Consider the following 7310-nt stretch of genomic DNA (forward strand, 5'->3'; position numbering starts at 1 on the left):
GCAATGGTGGAAATGCGGAGCTTCATCAGAACATTTTCTCGGCAGCTTCCTCATCTACTGTCACCTTTGTGAGACTTTGTGACTTGTTATCTTCTTCCCATCTATGGCGGGAGCATTCTGCTTCTCTGTTGTCTTTCCAGCACTTGCTGCCACAGTGCCCAGTGGGGCTGGGAAGAAGATATTGTATTGTAAGTTTATATACAATACATTTATGTATTTTTGTAATGAAAAAAAATTCAGGGAGGCTCAGTAAAGCAGTCATTTCTGGCAGTGGAAGTGGTGGATAACCTTGTCTACTAACCTGCCAAAGGTTTGCAGATTCAAGTGTGCCTAAAGGTGCGTTGGAAGAAGGACCTGGTGATCTACTCCTGGAAAATTAGCCAATGAACACCCTGTGGAGTACAATTCTGTAATGACACTCAGGGGTCATCATGAGTTGGAATTGACTCAGAAAATAACTGTATTGCTAGGCTCTGTCAGGTAAACGGGGAGCCTTGGGGGTGTAGCAGTTGCATGTTGGGCGATTAACCACTAGCTTAGCAGTTTGAAACCATCAGCTGCTCCGCATGAGAAAGATGAGGCTCTCTACTCCATGAAAGAGTTACAGTCTCAGACACCCACAGGGACACTTCTCCTTTGCCCTACAGGGTGGCTATGAGACAGCATCGACTTGTTGGTAGTGAGTCAGGTTGTTAACGATTGGACTGCTGACTAGCAGTAAGTTTGGTGGTTCAAACCCACCAACAATTCTGTGGGAGAATGATGAGGCAATGTGTCTCTGTAAAGATTACAACCTCAGAAACCCTATCGTGTTGCTAGGAGTCAGCATTGACATGATGGCAGTGAGGTTGGTGGTGTGTGGGGGAATGGACCAGGAGACATCCAGAGCTAGCCAGACAAGAAGTGGGGAGGAGCCCCGTTGAAGAGAGCCAACCAGTCAGAACTTTAGGTTGGATTCCCCACAAGTCAGGTAAGTACAGGTAGTGAACCATGTCATTGGTTTCCATACAAGATAATGTCACGATGGTATTTCGAAAAACACGTGAATCAGTTCACTACAGATAAGTAAGCACAAGTAACTGTGTGCTTACCTCCTAGGGGTAATCCAGCACGGAGCCTGAGGGATTGTGTCCACCATCAGCTGGGGAGACCACCAGCAAGGGAACCTAAGGGGAGGGAAGCAGGGAGAGACAGACCATGGCTCCAGGTGCCTGCCTGTACCTCCGGCTTCCCAAGAGACGGAGCCAGAGCTCCCAGAATCTGGTAGCAGGCTCATAAGAAGCCATTTGGTTTGTGCTTAAAAAAATTACCTTCTGTCCCCACCGTTTCTCTTGTTCAATATCTAATGGGGGTGTCGCCCAACCCCTCTTTTGGGGTGCTTGACCTCTTTTTTTCCCTTTCTTTTTTAAAATTTTATTTAAGGAGAACATATTATTGTCTTTAGTTCCCCCTTTAAAAGAATCAAAAAAGTAATGAAATCAAAAAATTAAAAAAAAAAAAAAATGGAAACATATTTTAAATCATATGTTTTAATCATTTCAGTTGTGCAAGCGTTACCACAATTGTAGACCAACTTTCCCTTTGAGGAGCTTCTAAAGCAGGGGCCGTTTGCAGGAGGCGAATGAACTAGGTGGGAGCTGAGGGCGATGGCCGGGAAGGGCCCAGACGTCTAGCACAAGGTTTACTCTCATTGCCACCGAGCCCATTTCCACTCGCTGTGACCCCGCTGGATGGAGTAGAACGACTCCTCTGTAGTTCTAAAGAGAATGTAACTTTTTGGGGGGTACCAGAAGTCATCTTTGTGACTTGGTCTACCGGAAAGGGATCTCTCCTGGCAGCGGACCGCTAGGTGTCGTACTGCAGCTTGGCCTTCTTCTTGGCCTGCACCCCTGGGATGCCCTCCGTGTCCTCGTCGTGGGTGAGCTCCGGGGCGCCCCTGCGCAACGCTATCATGCGTCTCCACACAAACTGCCTTGTCCCGCGCCGTGCAGCCGGCCAGCCCCTCGTACTTCATGCAGGGGCTGATGGTCGTCTTTGATCCTCCTCGTGCCTCCTCGTGGGGCATCGGGAGCTCCATCTTGCAGTCTAGGTGACCCGAAAGGAGCAGGGTGGGATCCAGGATGGCCACTCTATTCCTGGCTGCAATGATATTTGACTTGCTTGTTGGGCGGAAAGCCATGGAGCTGGTTCGGGAATGCCAGCATCGTTTTGGGCACCTCAGCCTTCGCCCTGTCAAAGCGCTTGGTGCCCATAGCACCTAGCTTTTCAATGAAGATGGTGGGCGGCGCTTTCTTTTCGGCAAGGACAAAGGCATTCCTGCCCAGCTGGGTACCCTCCCCAACAGACATCTGCACCAGCTGGGGGCCAGCGAGCTTCAGGATGGTGGCCTTCACCTGCGCCGTACAGGCCTAGGCCAGCAGGGTCGTCCCTGTGCCCATGGGACCATAGGTCAGCACCCCCTTTGGAGGTTAGAACCCCAAGTTCACAAACTTCTCTTTGTGGTTCATTGGCTGGGCGTGGCCACTGTATTGCTCTGTGGGCTCTCCACCTCCATGGTCTTCACTCTGGAGGCATCGTCCGTGGGCAGGGTGTCCGGATTAGATAGGCGTCTTTCCTCACACCCACCAGGTCTCTGGGCGTCAGCTTTTGCGGCATCCACCAACCCAATTATGTGCAAGAAGAGTGTCTGCCGTGTGGAGATTGCTTGTTGCACACTTGCCCTTCCTCTGGGAGTCCAGGTTGCTATTAGCTTGGCCATCCTCCTCTTGGTCTTGGGGACCAACACACTGATGACTAGGAGACCAGGGATGGCAGGGTCTTGTTCACCTTGGTTTTCACACTGTTATCTTTGATCTTGTCCTTCGTGGCCTGGAGCTCCTGGGTCGTTCTGCATGATCACGGTGGTCTTGTGTGCGCTGAACGATCTCTGTGGACATTTTGAGAACTCCTCCCTGATTCCATCTTGCTCAGCCTTATCACACAGAAAGCCTCATCTTTCTCCCAAGGAGTGGTTAGTCGTTTTGAACCTCTGTCCTTGAGTGTAGCAGTCCCACACATAACTATTATGCCACCAGGCCTCCTAGACCACAACTCTTCTCTGTCCTTTTGAGCAATCCTCTTGCTGTTGCCACCCTCCTTAAGGTTTTTAACTGGGACGCTGTGGTTCTCCATTCACCTTTCTTCTGTAAAATTCTTACAAATCAATTCAGTTTATTTTGTGTTTATTTTGTTTTTCTGAGACAGTCATGGTTCTGACATGGACTTCAGTTTTTTGTTAGTTTGATTTGATGTGACAAAGAAGCCCCAGGTCAAATCTTATCTCCCCGCATGATAGACAACTCTGCCCCAAACAAAAGCAACGAACAAATCAACTAACCAAACCATAAGCCATATCATCTTCTTAGATTTTATTTTTTAATAAAAAGATAATGGTATTTCTTCAAATTAGACCATAATGTTCAGCATTGCTATGAGGTAAGAGAAAAATACAAAGGAGCACGTCTCATATATGTGACTATATTCTTCCACCCTCTGGTGAAATTAGGTATTGCAAGCCAACTTGTACATAATTGGATATTCTTTTCTTAGATTGATGAGGATTGCTATTTAGTTAACAGAAGACCAGATCTTTTTGTAATAAGTATATTAAATTTAAAATGTCTTTAAAAACTGTTTTCTTATTACTTTTATTAAATCTCTTCTATTTCATTAGTGAAAAGCAAAGCAAAACCAGATAGAGGTTTATCCTGAACAATAATAGTCACTTCTCTTTCATCATTGCTTAGTATCCATTTAGCTTTGTTTTGTGCTATAATTTGTGTCAAATTCTTGTATATTCATATTTTGTTTCTTAGACTTTCTCCCTGTCTCTGGGCTGTTAAATGGTAGTTTAACTATAATATGTTTGCTCTATTTAAAAAATGTTTGTCAAAAAATACTTATACTCCATGATATATGTAGAAGATTGATAAGTATAGTTTGAGGAGTTTGAGTGACATAATTTTAGTAACAGGAACAACACACGAGTTGTACTTGTTCACTTTTCTCAGACCATTGCATATAATTGCACTATCTATTTAATGACATATAGGGTGAATCGTTTTAAAATTGTATAAGCATAAATTCTTTAGTTTAGACTAATATAGAAAAATATTTTCAGTGTAATCTGACCAGTAATTGTTGTTGTATTTCAGATATTTTTCCGTCTCTGAGAGAAGCTTCACTTTTAAAAAGCCCCTTTATTCAAGAGTGAAGCTCCCAGAGAAGAATTCTAAAACCTAAGATATGAATCAACATGAACTTGAGTCTTGACACCAAACGCAGGCATGATCAACCTGGAATTGGCAGCTCTGACCTTTGGTGTCTTCCTTTAGATCTGGTCTTTTGAACCAATGGTTTCTCTTTCTATTACCTCTGGCTCTTGTGCTGCATTCATTAATATTCCCTACTGGATCTCCAGGTTCTAAGATCGGTTGCAATGGCTACGTAGAACTCATAGAAAAAATTCATGATTCAAGAATCTAGTAAGGAAGTTAACATAACTGTGTGTATGTCAGCTTGTCATGTGTGGTGACTTGTGTGTTGCTGGGATGCTGGCAGCTGTGTGGCTGATATTTCAGATGCTGGTAGGGTCACCCAAAGTGAACAGGTTTCAGCGGAGCTTCCAGACTAAGAACAGACAACGAAGGACAGAGTGCTTCTGAGAGGCAAGGATGGCAAGACTTATACACTTTGGACATACTGTCGGGGAGACCAGTCCCTGGAGAAGGACATCATGTTTGGTAAAGTGGAAGGGAGGGTGGTGAAAAAGAGGCAGGTCTTCAACAAGATAGAGTGACACGGTGCCTGCATCAATGGACTCAGGCACAAGGGCAATTGTGTTGTGCTTCGCATTGCTAAGAGTCAGAGCCAATCAATGGCGCCTAATGGCAATGAGAAATGCTTAGGGTTGAATTGTTTATCAGGACTTGTTACACAGTTTATAAGTCTGCTAATAAATGCCCAAAGGCGCATACCACTCTGCTGTAAGCCCCAACCCTAAAGTATTCAGTTCAAGCTCTGTGGCTCAGCAAACCCAGCTTCCTGAATTAAGTGCCAGAGGCATCCACTCCAGTAAATCTCAGGCTGAGGACACCCAACTCCACGTCCATGGGTCAGCAGGCTAAACTTCCTGAGTGAAGTGTCCTGAGGCACCTACTGCACAAGCTAGCCTTCTGCACAGAAGCCTCAGCTGTACTTGCGCCATGAGTGGGGAAGTCCATCACTCTGCTCCATGCCCTGGCTCCTGGCTCTGCTGCTGCTCCTCCGAAGGTATAGCTGTCTCTGGATCCAGGAGCTGGATTCACTACACAGGGATCTTGGATCCAGAGGATGTACTCCACTCCTGGCTCCTGCTAGGAGTGGGATCTGCTTCTCAGAGGGCTCATTTTAGACAGGCCCACTGGCATTCCAAGGATCCTGTGTATAATTACTCAGAGGTAGACTATGTGTATTTCTGCCCACTTTCTTACCAGACCCATGAAGGAAAAGATCATTTGGTGGGAGTTAAAACCTCTGGCTAGACAGTCAGGGTGTAGTATAGCACTGACAACACCATACAACTTTCTTCTACTTCTTTAATGCTCCCTCCCACCCCCCTCCCCCTGCCAGCCCAGAGCATGTACACTGCTACAGACAAGAGCTCACAACACAGGGAATCCAGGATAGATAAACCCCTCAGGACCAATAATGAGAGTAGCGATACCAGGAGGGTAAGGGGAAGGTGGGGGGTGGGGAAAGGGGAACTGATCATAATGATCTACATATAAACCCCTCTCTGGGGGACAGACAACAGAAAAGTGGGTGAAGGGAGACAGCGGTCAGAGTAAGACATGAAAAAATGATAACTTATTAAGGGTTCATGCGAGAGGGAGGGTGAGGGAGGGGGGAAATGGGGTGATACCAAGGGCTCAAGTAGAAAGAAATTGTTTTGAGAATGATGATGGCAACACATGCACAAATGTGTTTGACACAATGGATGGATGGATGGATTGTCATAAGAGCGGTAAGAGCTCCTAATAAAATGATTAAAAAAACACTGCAAAACAAACAAACAAACAAAGCCTTTGGCTAGCAGAGCCGCATTAAATAATTCACTGCCCCTGCAGTTCTGATGTTGGGGGTCCCATTTTCAATGTTTCACAGACTAATGCCTTCAGTGGCAGTTTTTGTTTGGAACATTACCCTCTATTATTGAACACTACTGAAAATTCTAGAGTTACATTATATTTCCTCATATATCACTTCAGGAAAAGAGAACTCTTTTCTTTGCCTCATAGAAATTATTACTTTATGTATTTCCCTGTTCTAAAAAATTTTTGGGGGGGTGTAGGTCCTATGTAACAAGACAAAATTGAAAGCTAAGGGGGGCCGAGAAAGGAGCAGAGAGGTAATGTTTATGATACTTTATACATAATTGTTTATAATCAATAAATAAATGTTTACAATATTATAAACAAGATATACACCATTTAAAAGTAATAGATTTGGGGGTGAAGATTTGCCAAGGATGAACTTAAAATTTGACTCTCAGCTCTCCAGCCACCCAAGAAAGAGAGAAGTGCACGCTGCAGGTTGTCCATAGAATTAAAATACATCTTACTTAGAAGTGTAACAATGAACTTGTTCTGGGGAAGCACATTCAATGCCGAGTCTAATACTCACAAGAGGATGTCTTGTGGTGCCTCCTGTCACCATAATCGTAGGGCAATTAGCAACACACTGACCATCTTCACAGAGAGAAGTTTCAAGAGGTTCTTGTTCATCATGTCCGACCACCGCGTAGGCCAGTGGGTAATTTGGGCAAAGCAGTTCCAGGGAGTCAAAGAATGTGGGTGAGATGTACGGCTCCCCCCTGCTTGGGAGTACATGCCTTTCAAGTCACATTCCCCAAATAACATGGCTCCATGGTGGTTTCATTTGTACTGAACAGTAATGACAAGGACCTGGAAGGTGGGTAGTTCTCGCTCAGGGCACAGCCAGTGCATTGACTGGCAGGCACATTAGCTATGTGCTTTGTCCCTGTGCCAGGTGTATGCTGAGGGGGAGGTGGCTGCCTTCCCTCGCCATGGAAGTAGAGTGAGGGCCAGGGTTTCCTCCATCAATTAGGGCCTGACTTCTGCCGAGTTCCAAGGAAAAGACAATGGAGGGGCGTCACCAGATCACCCAGCAGGTGGCTTGGCCAAAATCATTCTGTATTTGAAAAATCTTAAGGAGAATAAGACATGTGTTTATGTCTCTCAGCTGTGTAAGCCACTCATTAATAGTCCACT

General features: G+C 45.3%; 1 pseudogene; it reads right to left on the bottom strand.

Moving 5' to 3' along the window:
• Positions 1–1845: 1845 nt before the first annotated feature.
• Positions 1846–7310, bottom strand: part of LOC101663661 — a 23761-nt pseudogene continuing 18296 nt past the window's right edge.

This window comes from Echinops telfairi, unplaced genomic scaffold (assembly GCF_000313985.2).
Source record: "Echinops telfairi isolate 266 unplaced genomic scaffold, ASM31398v2 ScPeMD7_1;HRSCAF=3_0, whole genome shotgun sequence".
Classification (NCBI taxonomy): domain Eukaryota; kingdom Metazoa; phylum Chordata; class Mammalia; order Afrosoricida; family Tenrecidae; genus Echinops; species Echinops telfairi.